The following is a 22,889-nucleotide window of genomic DNA, read 5'->3' on the forward strand; positions in this document are numbered from 1 at the left end:
TTACTTTGCTTTTTGATGAATGTTTTTATTACAATTCCGTTTTGAGACCAAAGTTAGTCAATCTGAGATAAAGTTGGCTTCGGCCTATTTTGGGGAAAAACGGGGTCAGTAAACCAAGAAAAAGTTCGTTCCTTTTGAAACGGGGTTTTCATTTGAATTGAACCCACAGTGCTGGAGTAACTCAGCGGTTCAAGCAGCATCTCTATGGGACATTGTAGTGTAAGAAAATAACTGCAGATGCTGGTACAAATCGAAGGTATTTATTCACAAAATGCTGGAGTAACTCAGCACGTCAGGCAGCATCTCGGGAGAGAAGGAATGGGTGACGTTTCGGGTCGAGACCCTTCTTCAGACGAAGAAGGGTCTCGATCCGAAACGTCACCCATTTCTTCTCTCCTGAGATGCTGCCTGACCTGCTGAGTTACTCCAGCATTTTGTGAACAAATCTCTATGGGACATTGATAGAAACATAGAAAATAGGTGCAGGAGTAGACCATTCGGCACTTCGAGCCAGCACCGCCATTCAATATGATCATGGCTGATCATCCAAAATCAGTACCCCGTTCCTGCTTTCTCCCCATATCCCTTGATTCCTTTAGCCCTAAGGGCTAAATCTAACTCTCCCTTGAGAACATCCAGTGAATTGGCCTCCACTGCCTTCTGTGGCAGAGAATCCCACAGATTCACAACTCTCTGGGTGAAAAAGGTTTTCCTCGTCTCAGATAGGCGACGTTCTGAGTTGGGATCCTTCTTTAGATGCACCAGCCTGAAGCTTAATTTAGTTCACTTTATTGTCACGTGTACCGAGGTACAGTGAAATACTTCTGTTGCATGCTAAACAGCCAGCGGAAGGACGATAGATGATTACATTCGAGCCATCCACAGTGTACAGATACATGATAAAGGGAATAATATGAATAACGTTTAGTGCAAGACAAAGCCAGTAAAGTCCGATCAAAGATAGTCCGAGGGTCTCCAATGAGATGGACAGAATTTCAAGACTGCTAGGGCTGAAGAAACATAGAAACATAGAAAATAGGTGCAGGAGGAAGCCATTCGGCCCTTCGAGCCAGCACCGCCATTCATTGTGAACATGTCTGATCATCCACATTCAGTAACCTGTGCCCAACTTCCTCCCATATCCCTTGATCCCACTAGCCCCGAGAGCTCTATCTCTTAAATCCATCCAGTGATTTGGCCTCCACTGCCCTCTGTGGTAGAGAATTCCACAAATTCACAAGTCTCTGGGTGAAAATGTTCCTTCTCACCTCAGGTTCCCAAACTGAAACTCCCCCTGTCCATGTCCTCCAGGAATGCGTGCTGACCCGCTGAGTTACTCCAGCACTCTGGGTCTTTGAATCTACGCAGGATTCCAACATCTGTAGCTCCTCGTGTCCTTGTTTCCATATGAATCGTTGCCCTGAGCTGCTGCCGCCCCAACTCCCCATCTCTTTGGCTTCACTCGAGGACCTCTTCAACGTTGATCAATTGAATGTGAAGCACTTTGTGACATCTCGAGGTTTGCGAACGGCACCGCGCTAATTCCATTTCCCTCGTTTTCTTCACAACTCACTTGAGGAGCACTTCGAGGAACCCTGGCAGACTTCACGGCTTATAGGGCATCCCGTGTACATTCCCCGTGACGGCTGGAGGTTCAAACACAAGGGAGCAGAAGTCAGGAGTAACAGGCAGTTAACAGTACGAAGATAAATCAGTCAGAACTCCTTCATCCCTGGGGTAGAATTGTGAAGCAACTTTTTCACAGAAAGCCTCAGCAAAAAAAAAAAAAAATGGGTTCAGGGATGCAATGAGATGCAGTTCCGGAGGGAAAAAAATGGACAAGTACAGTGCGAAGATTTATGGGTGGATGTTGAGATTAATCAAAATACTAATAGGCTCACTTGGCCTAATTAGTGGTGGCCTCTTTTCTCAAGAGGGCTTGTTAATATTAAATGGGAGCAGTGAATGTTGGGGGAGGGTCATCAATGGATCAAAAAGAGTCCAGTTGTATCTTTGATGTAAAATGTATAACCTATCATACTTCTAAAGCAGACGGAAAATAAGAGCAAGATCTTTTTTATTATCAAATTGGAAGGAATGTCTGCCCGATAAGATGTATACATATTTCATAAGTGCAGCCTCCTGTGATAATCACTGAGTTGGGGCAAAGTTTCAGCGGTCATTCAGATTATTACTTTGGTAATAGTCTGCATCCATCCGAATTCATCATTGGAGCGCCATGATGAATCTCGTTGTTTCTTTTGTCAAACCCCATGGTTCCTTTTGTGATATGCACATTAAGCAAACTTATTGCTTTGCAATGATGCTTGCTCATCTTTGAGGAAGTGCAGCGTAGGTTCACCAGGTTAATTCCCAGGATGGCGGGACTGACGTATGATGAAAGAATAAATCGACTAGGCTTGTATTCACTGGAATTTAGAAGGATGAGAGGGGATCTTACAGAAACATATAAAATTCTTAAGGGATTGGACAGGCTAGATGCAGGAAAAATGTTCCCCATGTTGGTGGTGTCCAGAACCAGGGCTCACAGTTTAAGAATAAGGGGTAGGCCATTAGGACTGAGATGAGGAAAACCTTTTTCACCCGGAGAGTTGTGAATCTGTGGAATTCTCTGCCACAGAAGGCAGTGGAGGTCAATTCACTGGATGTATTCAAGAGAGAGTTAGATAAAGTTCTTGGGGCTAACGGAATCAAGGGATATGGGGGAAAAGCAGGAACAGGTTACTGATTCTGGATGATCAGCCATGGTCATATTGAATGCCGGTGCTGGCTCGGCCGCGGCGCCTTCCATCGCCCTGCTCGGCCGCGAGACGTTTCGGTGCCCGGTGCGGCTCGGCCGCGGGGACTTCCATCCCCTTGCGGGGACTGTGCGGGTCGGTCGGGGACGAGCTGTCAGTCCGTGGGCGTGGGGAAGAGAGTGGAAGTTTTGTTGCCTCCATCACAGTGAGGGGGTGTTTGGAGTCACTGTGATGGACGTTTGTGTTGGGGTCATGTGTCTTGTGTTCTTTTTTTTTGTGTGACTGCTATGTAGTTTCATTCGGTACCTTGGTACCGAATGACAAATAAAGCTCTGTTGACTGTTAACTGTTGAATGACCTACTCCTGCACCTACTTTCGACATTTTTATGTTCTTCTGAGTCGATATGAGTAGGCTCTGGGAATACTGATAATTTCAAGGGATTCTATGTAAGCAATACAGAGTGTGTTTTAACAAGAGTGCACAAGACAGAAGCATGATAAGGCGGAAAAGCGGCGCAGCGATAGAGCTGCTCACGCACAGCGCCAGAGACCAGGCTTCCATCCTCACTACAGGTTTACTTTACTTTGGAGATACAACACGGATACAGTCCCTTCAGCGCACAGAGTCCGCGCAGACCAGCGATCACCCCGTAAACTAACCGCAGTACAGTTCAGTTCAGTTCAGTTTAGTTTATTGTCACGTGTACCCAACTTACACACTGGGGCCAATTTACAAATTTACCAAAGCCAATTAGCCTACAACCTGTACGTTTTTGGAGTGTGGGAGGAAACTGGAGCACCTGGAGAAAACCCACGCGGTCACAGGGCGAACGTGCAAACTCTGTATAGACAGCACCCTTAGTCAAGATCGAACCTGGTTCTTTGGCGCCAATTCTCTGAATGCATTCAAGAGAGAGCTAGATAGAGCTCTTAAGGATAGCGGAGTCAGGGGGTATGGGGAGAAGGCAGGAACGGGGTACTGATTGAGAATGATCAGCCATGATCACATTGAATGGTGGTGCTGGCTCGAAGGGCCGAATGGCCTCCTCCTGCACCTATTGTCTATTGTCTATTGTAAGGCAGCAGCTCTACTGCTACACCACTGTGCCGCCTCCGTTCTGTCTGTGCGGAGTTTGTACGTTTTCCCACTGATGGCGTGGGTTTTCTCTGGGTGATCTGTTTTTTTTCCCAAATTCCAAAGAATGTTTGTGCAGGTGGGTGTTAATTGTTTAGTTTAATTTATTAATTTTGTTCGTTGTTGTCAAGTGTACTGAAGTACAGTGAAAAGCTTTTTGTCGCTTTCGTATGTTGAAAGGCTGGAGCGATTGGGCTTGTATACACTGGAATTTAGAAGGATGAGGGGGGATCTTATTGAAACATATAAGATAATTAGGGGATTGGACACATTAGAGGCAGGAAACATGTTCCCAATGTTGGGGGAGTCCAGAACAAGGGGCCACAGTTTAAGAATAAGGGGTAGGCCATTTAGAACGGAGATGAGGAAGAACGTTTTCAGTCAGAGACTGGTGAAGGTGTGGAATTCTCTGCCTCAGAAGGCAGTGGAGGCTAGTTCGTTGGATGCTTTCAAGAGAGAGCTAGATAGAGCTCTTAAGGATAGCGGAGTGAGGGGGTATGGGGAGAAGGCAGGAACGGGGTACTGATTGAGAATGATCAGCCATGATCACATTGAATGGTGGTGCTGGCTCGAAGGGCTGAATGGCCTACTCCTGCACCTATTTTCTATTGTCTATTGTCGCGTTGCTACCCAGTCAAAGAAAAGATGATTCCAATCAAACCGTCCACAGTATACAGATAAAGGATAATGGGTAGAACATTTAGTGTGAGATAAAATCAGATATAGTCCAATTAATAGTGGAATTCTCTGCCTCAGAGGGCAGTGGAGGCCAATTCTCTGAATACATTAAAGAGAGAGCTAGATAGAGCTCTTAAGGATAGTGGAGTCAGGGGGTATGGGGAGAAGGCAGGAACGGGGTACTGATTGAGAATGATCAGCCATGATCACATTGAATGGCGGTGCTAGCTCGAAGGGCCGAATGGCCTACTCCTGCACCTATTTTCTATTGTCTATTGTCTATTGTCTCCAATGAGGTTAAACGGCAGATCAGGGCCACACTCTAGCTGGCGAGAGGATGGTTCAGTTGCCGAACTAAACTAACGCAAATGACACATAAATTCTGGAAGACGGGTTAAAAAAAACTGCCAAAAACATTAGCACAAAACAGAATTAGAAAAAAAAAACTATCTGTCAAGTCTTTAACAAGTTCTCTGCTTAGCCTTTTAAATTAAATATTAATTGAGAGAACCGATCAAAACTATGATATTGCCAAGCAAAGAATAAAGAGCCACTATGAGTTGTGGCTGTTGCAAACTGGTGCATTCCTGTCAGAGTATTGATCCGTGTTTTCCAATCATATGCAGCCAACACATTTCTTTTACCGAGCAATTTCGACAAAACTTTTCGCCATAAGTCAACTGCAATTTCAGTTGTCAGCTCAAACCTTGGCTGTAATTTCAATGCACAGTGATGTGCCTGATTGTTATTTGGACATGTGCTTTGGAGAATGTGCCTTGCTGCAGACTACATGACCCAGCCAAGAAATGTAGGGTTTGGAAGCAGTCCAGAGTTGATACTGGTTTGATTTGACAGGCCCCTCTCTGCCTCCCTCTCTCTCTCTCTCTCTCTCTCTCTCTCTCCCTCTCTCTGCCTGTCAGAGTCCACAGCGAGCGAGACACTCTGCCAAGACTGACAGCTGCAGCTCCTGTGCTGTAACTCCAACTTGGCCAAGGAGCGGGAGGGGCGGGGACATTGCATCATATTTGTAAGGGCTCCATTCTTCCCACCGAACAAAAAAAATGCAAACACCAGTTGGCTCCTGTGGCTCTGATAGCAAACAGCCATTATCCAAGAGAGCCCAAGAAAAGCCACAAGGCACCGGCGGCTTTGCTGTCAGTCTGAATGGTTTCACAGTGGTCTGTTAGCATGGGCAGAGCGCAACGCATTAGGAAGGGGGGAACTCACTCTGCGCAAGCAGTCAGAGCGCTTAATTGCCTTTCACGTTGAGTGCTCAGTTTGTCTTCCTTTCAGACAGGCGAACCACAGTGAAACTCTGTTTTTTTTCATCGTATTATTGCCCAGGCTTCACAGTGGCAATATCATGTGGGTGAACTGAGCGCTTTGACAACACCCATTCAACCACTGACATCATCTCTTTGGACATAGAACTGAGAAGGAGTCGTTACAAAAAAAAACCTGTCAGTGACAGCATAATTTAAAGGAAAACCAACTGACAGGCGAAATGCACAGAACACAAAAGAGGGTGCAGGCAGGTTTTTTTTCTTTCCCTTGTGGCATTCAGTTCACCGACTAGAAAATACCCAGAAGTCAAATAAGCTGAGGCTTTACAAGGAGCTGGTCAGACCACATTTGGAGTATTGTGTGCAGTTTTGGGCCCCATATCTGAGGAATGATGTGCTGGCTCTGGAGATGGTCCAGAGGAGGTTTACAGAATGATCCCAGGAATGAGTGGGTTAACATATGATGAGCGTTTGACACCACCGGGCCTGTGCCCACTTGAGTTTAGAAGGACAAGGACTTACCGAATAGTGAAGGGTCTGGATAGGGTTGATGTGGAGAGGATGTATCCACTAGTCGGAGAGTCTAGGACCAGAGGTCATAGCCTCAGAATTAAAGGACGTTCCTTTAGGAAGGAGATGAGGAGGAATTTATTTAATCAGAGGGTGGTGAATCTGTGGAATCCATTGCCACAGACGGCTGTGGATGCCAAGTCAATGGGCGTTTTTAAGGTGGCGATTGACAAATTCTTGATTGGTACGGGTGTCAGGGGTGATGGGGAGAAGGCAGGAGAATGGGGTTGAGAGGGAGAGATAGATCAGCCATGATTGAATAGCGGAGTAGACTTGATGGGCAGAGTGGGCGTATTCTGCTCCTGGAACTTATGAATTTTTGAACTGAGGAAATAACCAAACACAGGCTCGGCGATCACTTCGCTCAACACCTTCGCTCAGTCCACCTTAACCAACCTGATCTCCCGGTGGCTGAGCACTTCAACTCCCCCTCCCATCCCAGTCTGACCTTTCTGTCATGGGCCTCCTCCAGTGCCATAGTGAGGCCCACCGGAAATTGGAGGAACAGCACCACATATTTCGCCTGGGCAGCTTGCAGCCCAGCGGTATGAACATTGACTTCTTCAACTTTAGATAGTTCCTCTGTCCCTCTCTTCCCCTCCCCCTTCCCAGATCTCCCACTGTCTTCCTGTCTCCACCTATATCCTTCCTTTGTCCTGCCCCCCTGACATCAGTCTGAAGAAGGGTCTCGACCCGAAACGTCACCCATTCCTTCTCTCCTGAGATGCTGCCTGACCCGATGAGTTGCTCCAGAATTTTGTGAATAAATACCTTCGATTTGTACCAGCATCTGCAGTTATTTTCTTACACTAAAATATCTTCCGTGGACATTTTAACTCACCCACATGCTAGCGTGGTCCGTGAGCGGGATCGGGTCTAACACACTGGGCCAAAAGCAGCTTCAAAGGGGGCAAACTGCCTGTAAAGAATTAGACCATTAATCAATAGCAAATAAAGAAATGCTTTAACTAGAAGATAGGCACAAAAAGCTGGGGTAACTCAGCGGGCCAGACAGCATCTCTGGGGAAAAGGAATAGGTGACGTTTCCGGTCAAGACCCTTCTTCTGATAAGTATGCCACTAATCAACTTTTTTGCAGCAGGGCAGTCGGAACAATGCGGAGAGGGGCCTCTGTATTAAATGCCCCCCACCACGGTGCCACAAATACGTGGAGTCTTTCTTTGTTTCTGCACATGGTGCAGATGCAGCGATTGTTTCTGCTCAAGTGAACTGACTGAATTGAAGTCAAGTGAAGTGAATAGTGAAAGGCGTGGACAGGGTGGATGTGGAGAGGATGTTTCCACCAGTGGGAGAGCTTAGGATCTGAGGTCATAGCCTCAGAATCAAAGGACGTTCTTTTAGGAAGGGGATGAGGAGAGATTTCTTTAGTCAGAGGGTGGTGAATCTTGTGAATGTAAATACATTGGGATAGTTTCTCTGGGTTGCGGTGGTCCAATGTACATATTTGGGGTGCAATTTCAGTGCCGAATGGCATTCTCAACGTCGCTCATTCCATGCCTTAGACGTTTTGAATGCTTAAAAGAAGGACATGGGAATAGGTAGACATGAGGAACTGCAGATGCTCGAATCTTGAGTCAAATACAAAGTGCTGTAGTAACTCAGCGGGTCAGGCAGCATCTCTGGAGGGCATGGATGGGTGACGTTTCGGATGGGTCGTCCCCTTCAGTCCGCCTGACATTTGCTCATTCCCCTCCAGAGATGCTGCCTGGCCCGCTGAGTGACTCCAGCACTCTTAAACATAGAATGCGCCCTGGGATTACGGTAAACTGGACAGTTGTAATTACGAAGATAGACACAAAATGCTGGAGTAGCGCAGTGGGCCAGGAAGCATCTCTGAAGGATAGACACAAAATGCTGGAGAAGCTCTGAAGACAATAGACAATAGACAATAGACAATAGGTGCAGGAGGAGGCCATTCGGCCCTTCGAGCCAGCACCGCCATTTAATGTGATCATGGCTGATCATTCTCGATTCAGTACCCCGTTCCTGCCTTCTCCCCATACCCCCTGACTCCGCTATCCTTAAGAGCTCTATCTAGCTCTCTCTTGAATGCATAGGTGACGTTTCAGAAGTCTGAATGAATAGGTGACGTTTCAGAAGTCTGAAGAAGGGTCCAGACCTGAAACGTCACATATTCCTTCTCTCCAGAGATGCTGCCTGTCCCGCTGACTTACTCCAGCTTTTTGTGTCTATCTGCGGTTTTAACCAGCACCTGCAGTTCCTTCCTGCACATTCTGTTGTAATGATCCAGTTTGGTGGATTCGGCCCCTGTGAGAGGGAGAGATTTCTCATTGTAATGAGTTTAGTTTTGGGGGTTTAGTTTAACTTAAAAACAGGTCCTTCGGCCCACCTAGTCAATGACCATCCAACAATGATTCTTTCCCCAATAACACTAGTTTTTTTCCGACACACTAGAGACATTTTTTTACAGAAACCAATTCACCTACATGTGGGAATGTGGGATGAAACTGAAGTACAAACTCCGTTCAGACGGTAAGCGTAGTCAGGATCGAACACAGGTCTCTGGCACTGCAAGACAGACACAAAAAGCTGGAGTGACTCAGAGGGTCAGGCAGCATCTCTGGAGAGAAGGAATGGGCGACATTTCGGGTCGAGACCCTTCTTCAGGCTGGTCTCGACCCGAAATGTCACCCATTCCTTCTCGCTGAGTTACTCTAGCTTTTTGTGTCTATCTTCGGTTTAAACCAACAACTTTTTCAGTCAGAGAGTTGTAAATCTGTGAAATTCTCTGCCTCAGAAGGCAGTGGAGGCCAATTCTCTGAATGCATTGAAGAGAGAGCTGGATAGAGCTCTTAAGGATAGCAGAGTCAGGAGGTACGGGGAGAAGGCAGGAACGGGGTACTGATTGAGAATGATCAGCCTTGATCACATTGAAGGCGGTGCTGGTTCGAAGGGCCGAATGGCCTCCTCCTGCACCTATTGTCTATTGTCTATTGTCTATAGTCTATTGTCTATTGTCTATTGTCTATTGTCTAATGTCTATTGTCTATTGTCTATTGTCTATTGTCTATTGTCTATAGTCTATAGTCTATTGTCTATTGTCTATTGTCTATTGTCTATTGTCTATTGTCTATTGTCCATCGTCCATCGTCCATCGTCCATCGTCCATCGTCCATCGTCCATCGTCCATCGTCCATCGTCTATCGTCTATCGTCTATAGTCTATAGTCTATTGTCTATTGTCTATCGTCTATCGTCTATCGTCTATCGTCTATCGTCTATCGTCTATCGTCTATCGTCTAATGTCTATTGTCCATCGTCTATCGTCTATTGTCTAATGTCTATCGTCTATCGTCTATCGTCTATTGTCTATTGTCTATTGTCTATCTGCAGTTCCCTCCTACACATCTCTGGTGCTGCAAAGCAGCAACACCACCGCTGCGCCAGCGTGTTTCATCCCAGCTGAATCTTCCAGCCAGAATGGCAGTCGGTTACCAGGGACTGTGACGCGAGAGGTTGGTGGGGGCCATCGCAGGCTGACTGCCGCACGGATCCAGCTCTCGTTACAAGCCCTTGCACACACACACACACGCCACCAGCTGCCCGCCACATTCACTTTGCATTGGTCACGCTCAGGCCAGCTTTTGTACTACATGCCACTAATCGTTTTACTTCACTGAGCGTAATGGGCAGCATGAACATTGCAGGTTTTCATATCACATTGATCCCGCGATTACCAGTTGGTGAGTCCTCTCCGTGTTGTTGAATCACGTGAGGTACACTCACCCATCACTCTGCTCAAAGGCTCTCAGCTCCAACTGGATGTGCAGGAAGGAACTGCAGATGCTGCTTTACAAGCGAAGGTGGACACAAACAAGCTGGAGCAACGCAGCGGGCCAGGCAGCATCACTGGAGAACATGGACAGGTGACATTTCAAGTGGAGACCCTTCTTCAGACCCAATCTAACAAGGAACTGCAGATGCTGGAATCTCGAGCAAAACGCAAAGTGCTGGAGGAACTCTGGGGTCGGGCAGCATCTGTGCCAATCGTAACAAATTGCCTATTCAGTCAATCAGCCACCCCATGTTTCGTCAAAAGGTTGTTTTTTTTGTAGAAAAAAGGAACTGCAGATGCTGGTTTGCCAAGGATAGACACAACATTGTCTATCAATCGCGGTAGAAAGAGGTCCTTCTGCAGTTGTACAGGGCCCTAGTGAGACCGCACCTGGGGTACTGTGTGCAGTTTTGGTCTCCAAATTTGAGGAAGGATATTCTTGCTATTGAGGGCGTGCAGCGTAGGTTTACTAGGTTAATTCCCGGAATGGCGGGACTATCATATGTTGAAAGACTGGAGCGACTAGGCTTGTATACACTGGAATTTAGAAGGATGAGAGGAGATCTTATCGAAACGTATAAGATTATTAAGGGGTTGGACACGTTAGAGGCAGGAAACATGTTCCGGATGTTGGGGGAGTCCAGAACAAGGGGCCACAGTTTAAGAATAAGGGGTAGGCCATTTAGAACGGAGATGAGGAAAAACTTTTTCAGTCAGAGAGTTGTGAATGTGGAATTCTCTGCCTCAGAAGGCAGTGGAGGCCAATTCTCTGAATGCATTGAAGAGAGAGCTAGATAGAGCTCTTAAGGATAGCGGAGTCAGGGGGTATGGGGAGAAGGCAGGAACGGGGTACTGATTGAGAATGATCAGCCATGATCACATTGAATGGTGGTGCTGGCTCGAAGGGCCGAATGGCCTCCTCCTGCACCTATTGTCTATTGTCTATTGTCTATAACATGTTTTTTTGTAGTTCCATTTTAAACTAAGCAGTGTATATACTGAGACCGCAGATGTTGAGCAACACAAAGGGGGAGCTCAGCAGGTCAGGTCAGGTCAGGCGGCCTCTGTGCTGGGAAATGAACTTTTCTGGTCGGCACACTTTTCCAGACTGAAGACTGGAGATAAATTGAGTCTTGAAGAAGGGTCCCGGCTTAAAACTTCACCTGCCCAGTTCAGTTTATGGTCACGTGTACCTAGGTACAGTGAAAAGCTCTTTTGTTGCGTGCTAACCAGTCAGCAGAAAGACTATTCCCTCCTCAGACGCTGCCTGACCCGCTGAGTTCCTGCAACACTTTGGGGGGTTTCTTGCTCAAACAAAATGTGCTGATATTTCACTTGTGTTCGAGCAGCTTTTTTTTAAACAGAGTTGCAGACAGAGCAAGGACCTGTGGTTAGGCGGTGGCACAGCGGTAGAGTTGCTGCTTTACAGCGCCAGAGAACTTGATTCGATCCCGACTACAGGTGCTATCCGTAGGGAGTTTGTACGTTCTCCCCGTGACCGCGTGGGTTTTCTCCAGCTGATCCGGTTTCCTTCTAAAGAGGAAATGTTTCTCCCAAAGAGGAAAAAGGAAAGGTCTGTAGGTGAATTGGCTTCTGTAAATTGTGCCTAAAGTGTAGAGTAGAACTAGTGATGGGGTGATTGTTGGCGGGTGGGGACTCGGTTGGCAGAAGGGCCTGTTTCCACCATGTATCTCTAAACTAAACTAAACAAGCCTCCAGAGGATCTTGTTCAGGAAACAACTGAAGATGGATTGAATTATCCAACCACCCTAGACAGTGAATAACAGCTAATCTGTGCCAGACCAGTGAATAGCATCCAATCTGTGCCAAACCATCCTCTAAGCCTACCAAAGCATGTTCCTATAAAACGAATAGAAAATTGTGAAATAGCCCTTAAAGAAAACAGAACTATTGAACAGTTAATCCTATTTATTTTGCTTTGGAGATTGTAGAACTGCATTATTAGCTCTGCATTTAGAAGGTAGATGGCAATGCGTTGTTCCTGTTCTGTGATCCATATTTCCAATTGGCAAGTCTGAGCAGAGACTTAAATTATGCAGTGTTACTTGTGGCACACTGGAGTCAGCCCTTGTGCTCCAGAACTTGGCACAAGATTGCGCTTTGTGGTAAAAAAAACAACAGTTGGAGTCAGCGGTTCAGAAGAAATAAGCCTCATTCAAAGTGAAAACTGAACTTCATGGGCACCAACCAGCCAACAAAGAAAGAAAAGATCCCTGGTCCAAAACCAGCACAACTTCACCCTCGAGTTCATACAGCTTTCTTAAATTGGTTCGTAGAAGTGTCCCAACCCAAGATGCTGTCTGTCTATTTCCCTCCACACTGCTGCTGCATCATCCGTTGAGTTATCACAGGACTTTGTGTTTTGTACAAGAATCCAGCACCTTTAGTTTAGTTTCGTTTATTACTGTCACGTGCACCGAGGTACAGTGAAAAGCTTTTGTTGCATGCTATCCAGTCAAAGAAAAGGCTATACATGATTAAAAACAAGCCGTCCAAAGGAAAAGGGTAAAGGGTACGATATTTACTGCAAGATAAAGTTCAATTAAAGACACTTCAAAGGTCTCCAATGAGATTTGATGGGAGGTCAGCACTGAAATCTAGCTGGTGAGCAGATGGTTCAGTTGCCTGAGCACAGCATCTGCAGTTCTATGCAACTCCATTTAATAAGTTGATGATGGGAGCTGAGGGGAGAGTTGTTCACTTTGGCCTTCAATGAATCATGACTTTTGAGAACTTTTGAGTAGCACAGTGGCTCATCCGGTAGAGCGGCTGCCTCACAGCACCAGATATCTGGGTTTGGTCCTAACCTCGGGTGCTGTCTGTGTGGAATTTGCATGGTAAGGGGTGGCACAGTGACGCAGCGGATGAGTTGCTGCCTTACAGCGCTAGAGATTCACATTCAATCCTGACTACGGGTTCAGTGTGTACGGAGTTTGTACATTCACCCTGTGACCATGTGGGCTTTCTCCAATTCCTCCAGTTTCCTCCCAAAGACGTAAAGGTTTATAGGTTAATTGGCTTTGCTAAATTGAAAATTGTCCCTGATGTGTAGGATAATGCTAGTGTACATAGAAACATAGAAACATAGAAAATAGGTGCAGGAGTAGGCCATTCGGCCCTTCGAGCCTGCACCGCCATTCAATATAATCATGGCTGATCATCCAGCTCAGTAGCCTGTACCTGCCTTCTATCCATACCCCCTGATCCCTTTAGCCACAAGGGCCACATCTAACTCCCTCTTAAATATAGCCAATGAACTGGCCTCAACTACCCTCTGTGGCAGAGAATTCCACAGACTCACCACTCTCTGTGTGAAGAAATGTTTTCTCATCTCGGTCCTAAAAGACTTCCCCCTTATCCTTAAGCTGTGACCCCTGGTTCTGGACTCCCCCAACATCGGGAACAATCTTCCCGCATCTAGCCTCTCCAACCCCTTAAGAATTTTATATGTTTCTATAAGATCCCCCCTCAGTCTTCTACATTCCAGCGAGTACAAGCCAAGTACAGGGTGATCACTGGACAGTGCGGACTCGATGGGCCAAAGGGCCTGTTTCCGCTCTGTATCTCGAATGTCTAAAGTCTAAAGAAAGAGAAAGAGTTAACACTCTATGTTGCTTCTCAGACTGGAGCCCTGTGACCAGTGGTGTGCCTCAGGGTTCGGTGCTGGGCCCGTTACTGTTTGCAATCTACATCAATGATTTGGTTGAGAACGCACAGGGCAAGATTAGCAAGTTGCTGATGATACAAATGTGGGTGGTTTTGCAGATAGTGAAGATGGTTGTGAAAGATTGCAGCAGGATCTTGATCGATTGGCCAGGTGGGCTGAGGAATTTAATACAGGGAAATGTGAGGTGTTGCATTTTGGGATGTCTAACAAGGGCAGGACCTACACAGTGAATGGTGGGCCTCTGGGGAGTGTTGTAGAGCAGAGGGATCTAGGAGTGCAGGTGCATGGTTCGTTGAAGGTCGAGTCGCAGGTAGATAAGGTGGTCAAAAAGGCTTTTGGCACATTGGCCTTGATCAGCCAGAGTATTGAGTATAGAAGTTGGGAAGTCATGTTGCAGTTGTACAAGACGTTGGTGAGACTGCTTTGTGTTCAATTCTGGGCACCATGTTATAGGAAAGATATTGTCAAGCTTGAGAAGATTTATGAGGGTCAGGGCTAGAGGGTCAGAGCTTTTTTAGTTTAGAGATACAGCATGGAAACGGGCCCTTCGGCCCACTGGGTCTGCACCGACCAGCGATCCTTGCCTATTAACACTATCCTACACACACTAGGGACAATTTACACCTGCACCAAGCCAATTAACCTACATACCTGTATGTCTTTGGAATATGGGAGGAAACCAAAGATCTCGGAGAAAACTTACGCAGGTCACAGGGAGAATGTACAAACTCCGTACAGACAGCACCTGCAGTTGGGATCGAACCCGGGTCTCCAGTGCTACATTCGCTGTAAGGCAGCAACTCTACCGTTGCACCACCGTGCCGCCATATAGGGGGCGGTTGAGTCGGCTGGGTCTCTATTCCTTGGAGGGCATGAGGATGAGGGGCGATCTTATAGAGGTGTACAAAATCATGAGAGGAATAGATTGGGCAGATGCACAGAATCTCTTGCCCAGAGTAAGGGAATCGAGTTACTGAGGACATAGGTTCAAGGTGAATGGGAAAAGACTTAATAGGAATCTGAGGGGTAACTTTTTCACACAAAGGGTGGTGGGTGTAATGAAACAAGCTGCCAGAGGAGGTAGTTGAGGTTGGAAATATCCCAACGTTTAAGAAACAGTTAGACAGGTACGTGAATAGGAGAGGTTTGGCAGGATATGGACCAAGATTATTAAGGGGTTGGACACGTTAGAGACAGGAAACATGTTCCCAATGTTGGGGGAGTCCAGAACAAGGGGCCACAGTTTAAGAATAAGGGGTAGGCCATTTAGAACTGAGATGAGGAAAAACTTTTTCAGTCAGAGAGTTGTGAATCTGTGGAATTCTCTGCCTCAGAAGGCAGTGGAGGCCAATTCTCTGAATGCATTCAAGAGAGAGCTAGATAGAGCTCTTAAGGATAGTGGAGTCAGGGGGTATGGGGAGAAGGCAGGAACGGGGTACTGATTGAGAATGATCAGCCATGATCACATTGAATGGTGGTGCTGGCTCAAAGGGCCGAATGGCCTCCTCCTGCACCTATTGTCTATTGTCTATTGTCTATAGCGCAGGCAGGTGGGACTAGTGTAGCTGGGACATGTTGGCCAGTGTGGGCAAGTTGGACCAATGGACCTGTGTCCACACTGTATTCCTTTATGACTCTATGACCCTATGAGAAAGAGATCTGACCAGTTCATTAGGCATAGAACCAGAATTAGGCCATTAGGCCCCATCAAGCCTACTGCGCCATTCAATCATGGCTGATCTATCTCTTTCTCTCAACCCCATTCTCCTGCCTTCTCCCCATATCTTGGACACCATTACTAATCAAGAACCTTTCAATCTCTGCTTTAAAAATCCCCAATGACTTGGCCTCCACAGCCATCTGTAGCAATGAATTCCACAGCTCCCTGCCTAAAGAAATTCCTCCTCACCTTATTTCTAAATGTACGTTCTTTTATTCTGTGTAGTAAAGAACTGCAGACGCTGGTTTAAATCGAAGGTAGACACAAAATGCTGAAGTAACTCAGCGTGTCAGGTTGCATCTCTGGAGAGAAGGAATGGGTGACATCACCCATTCCTTCTCTCCAGAGATGCTGCCTGAACCTCTGAGTTACTCCAGCATTTTGTGTCTGCCGTCCTTTTATTCTGATGGACATGATTTAGTTATGAAAGTATCAGGACAATGCAGTGCTCCACCGAGATGAGGTGGACACTTTCCCACCATATTTAAGTCAGACTCCCACAGTACTATTAGAAACATAGTTTGGAAATAAATATTCCATGGTTCAGGTGTCTCAGAGGTCAAGTACCCAAAAGATGAAGGGAGTCGAGAGTTGCTGGCATCCTGTGGAAGGTGTCTCTAACACTCAGGAAGAGCAGGCAACCCGCACACACACGGACACACACACAGACACAGACACACACACACACACACACACACAGACACAGACACACACAGACACAGACACACACACACACACACACAGACACACACACACACACACACACACACACACACACACACACACACACACACGGACACACACACACACACACACACACACACACAGACACAGACACAGACACAGACACACACACACACACACACACACACACACACACACATACAGACATACACACACACACACACACAGACACATACACACACACACAAACACACACACACACACACACACAAACACACACACACACACACACACACCCTGCTCCTCCCAAGAGTTCTTGGTTCTTGGTTCTTGGTCCTCCAAAATATTCCAAATGGAATTTAAACTGGAGGTGGAGCATTATTTCCCAGAGACTAAGGCATATGGTCACCTCCCCACTGGCCTTGTTGCCAGTTTTGCCAGCTGCCAAGTGGCAGGGCTCGATGTTGATGAGGCCTTCCATCAAGATGGGTGGGACCCTCGGCCATGTTGTATAACCTTCAGCCCACCAGCACGGGGCTTACCTCTCTGTAATATCGAAGCCTCAAAATCAGTGCTGGTGGTCCGCGTCAGAAGTAGTCAAATTGGAAGCGCTTCTCCTCCCTTTTTCTAATTGATTTCATTCCCTTTAGGAAAAACAACCAAATAATTCAAGGAATTAAGACAAGATGGGAAAGAGGAGAAGAACAAAACAACTGAGGAAAGAAATACTGGAGTTAAGACAAATATTAAGGCAGAATATCAGTCAGAGGATTGAAAAACCGGTTGAAAAGGAGGGTATTCATTCCCGACATATGTAAGTGATTTCACGTTAACACCAGAGTCTCAGACAATACCCATTATTTTAATTAAAATGCTTAAGTCCTTTTATGGAAAGATATTCAGAGTTTAGGATTACACACCAAACAAGTAACACATGTCTTTCAATTGTAATTTAAGCTGCTTTTTTTTATTATTGTAAAACTGGCAAATTTTAACCTTCCACCGGAGTTGGCATGCCCTTGCTGGGAACAAAACACTAATAAAATCAGGGAGACCACGTGGTTTTCTAAAGCATTTACTGAGAAAACAGAGGACCCAAGAATGTTAGCTGAAAAGTGTCATGTAAGCAAAGTATGTCAGAAAACATGGGTCGTATCTCATTTCGGGAGGAATGTAAAAGAGGAGAGGATTCAGAAATCAGAGGTGCGAAGGTTCTTGGTAGTGCTGGTGCAGGACTCCCAAACGGTTAGTTTGCAAGTTGAATTGGTAGTAAGGAGGGCAAATGCAACGTTAGCATTTATTTCGAGAGGACTGGAATATAAAAACAGGGACGCTGAATGTGTAGGAAGGAGCTACAGATGCTGGTTTATTCCGAAGGTAGACACAAAATGCTGGAGTAACTCAGCGGGACAGGCAGTATCTCTGGAGAGAAGGATTGGGTTTCGAGTCGAGACCCTTCTTCAAAGTCAAAAGAAGGGTCTCGGCCCAAAATGTCATCCATTCCTTCTCTCCAGAGATGTTTCCTGTCCCACTGAGGCTCTATAAACATAGAAACAGAAACATAGGAAATAGGTGCAGGAGTAGGCCATTCAATGTGATCATGGCTGAACATCCACAATCAGTACCCCGTTCCTGCCTTCTCCCCATATCCCTTGATTCAGCTAGCTCTAAGATTTCTATCTAACTCTCTTTTGAATGCATCCAGTGAATCGGTCCCGTCTGCCTTCTGTGGCAAAGAATTCCACAAATTCACAACTCTCTGGGTGAAAAAGTTTTTCCTCATCTCAGTCCTAAATGGCCTAACAGTTTAAGAATACTGCCTTATTCTTAAACTGAGGCCCCTGGTTCTGGATCATGTTTTTTGATTTCTCCAGTGCATTCAATACCATCCAGCCGGGGCTTCTGGGGGGCAAGCTGGAGCGCACAGGAATGGATCACCACCTCACATCCTGGATTCGGGACTACCTCACCAACCGACCACAGTATGTGAGGACAAAGGACTATGTCTCGGACAGGGTGGTCTGCAGCACAGGGGTTCCGCAGGGAACAGTGCTAGCTCCATTCTTGTTCACCCTGTACACTGCGGACTTCAGCCACAGCTCTGCAAACCCCTATCTACAGAAGTTCTCTGATGACTCCGCCATTGTCGGTCTCGTCACAGGTGACGATGACAGGGCGTACAGAGAACTGATCAAGGAGTTTGTGGACTGGTGCCAGCGGAACCGCCTCCGGATCAACGCGGGGAAAACCAGGGAGATGGTGGTAGATTTCCGCAGGCGCAGCCACGTCCCCCCGACACCGGTGAACATCCAGGGAATGGACATCGTGAGGGTGGATTCTTATAAGTACCTGGGTGTCTACATCAACAATAAACTGGACTGGACTGAAAACACCAACGCCCTATACAAAAAGGGCCAGGGCAGACTTTATCTGCTGAGGAGACTCAGGTCCTTTGGAGTGCAGGGAGCCCTCCTAAGGACCTTCTACAAACACGGTGGTTGCATCAGCCATTTTCTATGGAGTGGTCTGCTGGAGCAGCAGCATCTCAGCGGCGGAAGGGAAGAGACTCGACAAGCTGGTCAGGAAGGCCAGCTCTGTCCTGGGTTGCCCCCTCGACTCAGTGCAGGCGGTGGGAGAGAGGAGGATGATGGCAAAGTTAACATCGCTGCTGGACAATGACTCCCACCCCATGCAGGACACTGTCACTGCACTGAGTAGCTCCTTCAGTGACAGACTCCTTCACCCCCAGTGCGTGAAGGAGAAATATAGGAGGTCCTTCCTTCCCGCTGCTGTGAGACTGCACAACCAGCACTGCTCCCAGCAGACGAGTCAACAGTAACAGTAACAGTTAAGGAATACACAGTAAACTGATGACAATTTATCCTTGTCTTTACTTTTATTTATAATGAATGATCTCTTGCTATCCACTTTGCTGCTGTAACATTGTAAATTTCCCCGGTGTGGGACGAATAAAGGAATATATATATATATATATTTATTTTAGGACTCCCCCAACATCGGAAACATGTTTCCTGCATCGAGCTTGTCCAATCCCTTAATAGTTTTATATGTTTCTATAAGATCCCCTCTCACCCTTCTAAATTCCATTGAATACAAGCCCAGTCATTCCATTCTTTCATCATATGACAGTCCCGCCATCCAGGGTATTAACTTTGTGAACCTACGCTGCACTCCCTCAATAGCAAGAATGCCCTTCCTCCAATTAGAAGACCAAAACTGTGCACAACTGCAGAAGGACCTCTTTGCTCCTATACTCAAATCCTCTCGTTATGAAGGCCAACATGCCATTAGGTTTCTTCACTGCCTGCTGTACCTGCATGCTTACTTTCAGTGACTGATGTTCATGGACACCCAGGTCTCGTTGCACTTCCCCTTTTCCTAATCTGACACCATTCAGATAATAATCTGCCTTCTTTTTCTTGCCACCAAAGTGGATAACCTCACATTGATCCACGTTATACTGCATCTGCTATGCATCTGCCCACTCACACAACCTGTCCAAGTCACCCTGCATCCTCATATCATCCTCTTCACAGTTCACACTGCCACCCAGCTTTGTGTCATCTGCAAATTTGCTAATGTTACTTTTAATTCCATCATCTAAATCATTAATACATATTGTAAATAGCTGCGGTCCCAGCACCGAGCCTTGTGGCTCCCACTGGTCACTACCTGCCATTCTGAAAGGGACATGTTAATTCCTACTCTTTGTTTTCTGTCTCCCAACCAATTTTCTATCCATGTCAGTATCCTACCCCCAATACCATGTGCTCTAATCGTGCCCACTAATCTCCTGTGTGGGGCCTTATCAAAGGCTTTCTGAAAGTCCAGATACACTACATCCACTGGCTCTCCCTTATCCATTTTACTTGTTACATCCTCAAAACATTCCAGAAGATTAGTCAAACAAGATTTCCCCTTCGTAAATCCATGCTGACTCGGATCCTGTTACTGCTATCCAAATGCGCTGCTATTACATCTTTGATAATCAACTCCAGCATCTTCGCCACCACTGATGTCAGACTAACTGGTCTATAATTCCCTATTTTCTCTCTCCCTCCTTTCTTGAAAATGGGATAACATCAGCTACCCTCCAATCCACAGGAACTGATCCCGAATCTATAGAACATTGGAAAATGATCACCAATGCATCCATGATTTCTAGAGCCACTTCCTTGAGTACCCTGGGATGCAGACCATCAGGCCCTGGGGCTTTATCAGCCTTCAGTCCCATCAGTCTACCCTGCACCATTTCCTCACTAATGTGAATTTCCTTCAGTTCCTCCGTCACCCTAGCCCCCTGGTACTTCTGGGAGATTGTTTTGTGTCTTCCTTAGTGAAGACAGATCCAAAGTACCTGTTCAACTCGGCTGCCATTTCTTTGTTCCCCATAATAAATTCACCTGTTTCTGTCTTCAAGGGACCCACATTTGTCTTAACTAATATTTTCCTCTTCACAAACCTAAAGAAGCTTTTACTATCCTCCTTTATATTCTTGGCTAGCTTACCTTCATATTTCATCTTTTCTCCCCGTATTGCCTTTTTAGTTACTTTCTGTTGTTCTCTGTGTGACTGCATGAGTTTCCTCCGGGTGCTCCTGTTTCCTCCAAAGATGTGCAGTTTTGTAGGCTAATAAATTGTTGCTGTGTCTACAGAGCATCTGAACAATTGGAATAACACGAGTATAAACTAGCGTGTCGACCCGAAACGTTACCCACTCTTTCTCTCCAGAGATGCTGCCTGTCCCGCTGAGTTACTCCAGCTTTTTGTGTCTATCTTGAGTATAAACTAGTGTTCGAGGGTTGGAGCGGACTCATTGGGCCGATGGACTTGTTTCCCTGCTGTAACCTAACTTCTCTGAAGCATGTTAAACCCTTGGCCAAGTATGATAAACCGCGCCTCCATTTTAAACCCTAACAACTTTGAAGTAGATCCTTGCCTCTCCATTGCAGGGAAGGATATGGGGAAGAACTGGCTGGAAAATGGAAATACCTTTCAAATAATGTAAAAACAAAAATAGTGTGGCCACTTGGAAGTATGGGCCCCAATATTGCATGGAAATTTCAATTGATATGTTATGCAGGAATCCTTTCTGTACTTCAAAAACAAAATGGACCAGTGAGGGTTGAAGCCATGAAATATTAAGCTTGCTTTTAAAGAATTTCTTTCTAAAAGCATGGAGATTTTTTTGTGTGAAGTGGTGAAGTGTTCTGGCAGCATTGTTCAGCAGTCAGTAGGTTGGCAGGTGCCTGCTGATATAGTCAACGTACTTTGATCTTGCCTGTTTCTTGTTGACCGATATACCTGATGGAGGTATGCCAGCCTTTAAGTGCCCAGATATAACTGATTTATTTTCTGAAATATTAACAAAAAAGGCTTTTATAGGATGACATAAACATTCTGTGCAAATTCCTTTCCATCATTGAGGTTCATGACAAACTCTGTATCTATCTGCATAAGGTGGAATCTGAAGAGGCAAACTGTAAAGTTGATATATGTTGGGTTTAGAGGCTCAATAGAAGTTCAATGTTGAAGGAAAAGTTCATAAGTTCGTAAGTGATAGGAGCAGAATTAGGCCATTTGGCCCATCAAGTCTACTCTGCCATTCAATCATGGCTTATCTCTCTCTCCCTTCTAACCCCATTCTCCTGCCATCTCCCCGTAACCCCTGACACCAGTACTAATCAAGAATCTATCTATTTATTCACAAAATGCTGGAGTAACTCAGCAGGTCAGGCAGCATCTCGGGAGAGAAGGAATGGGTGACGTTTCGGGTCGAGACCCTTCTTCAGACTATCTATATATAATCTATCTATATCTATCTATATCTGCTGTAAAATTAGCCATTGATTTATAGATAATAGACAATAGACAATAGGTGCAGGAGGAGGCCATTCGGCTCTTCGAGCCAGCACCGCCATTCAATGTGATCATGGCTGATCATTCTCAATCAGTACCCCGTTCCTGCCTTCTCCCCATACCCCCTGACTCCGCTGTCCTTAAGAGCTCTATCTAGCTCTCTCTTGAATGCATTCAGAGAATTGGCCTCCACTGCCTTCTGAGGCAGAGAATTCCACAGATTCACAACTCTCTGACTGAAAAAGGTTTTTCTCATCTCAGTTCTAAATGGCCTACCCCTTATTCTTAAACTGTGGCCCCTGGTTCTGGACTCCACCAACATTGGGAACATGTTTCCTGCCTCTAACGTGTCCAACCGCTTAATAATCTTATACGTTTCGATAAGATCTCCTCTCATCCTTCTAAATTCCAGTGTATACAAGCCTAGTCGCTCCAGTCTTTCAACATATGACAGTCCCGCCATTCTGGGAATTAACCTAGCAAACCTACGCTGCAAGCCAACCTTTTGGCAAAGGTTAAGGGTTTTGTAGGAGCTAGCTGGAAGTAAATTGGCTACTGCTTTTCCACATTGTGCAGAAACTTTGCTTTAAAATACTTCATGCAAAATACCCAATTTCTCTCGCCGCAGGTGCTACTTATTTTCACCCCTGCTTCGAATTTAGAGAGAAGGTTTTGA

This window comes from Rhinoraja longicauda, chromosome 1 (assembly GCF_053455715.1).
Source record: "Rhinoraja longicauda isolate Sanriku21f chromosome 1, sRhiLon1.1, whole genome shotgun sequence".
Classification (NCBI taxonomy): domain Eukaryota; kingdom Metazoa; phylum Chordata; class Chondrichthyes; order Rajiformes; family Arhynchobatidae; genus Rhinoraja; species Rhinoraja longicauda.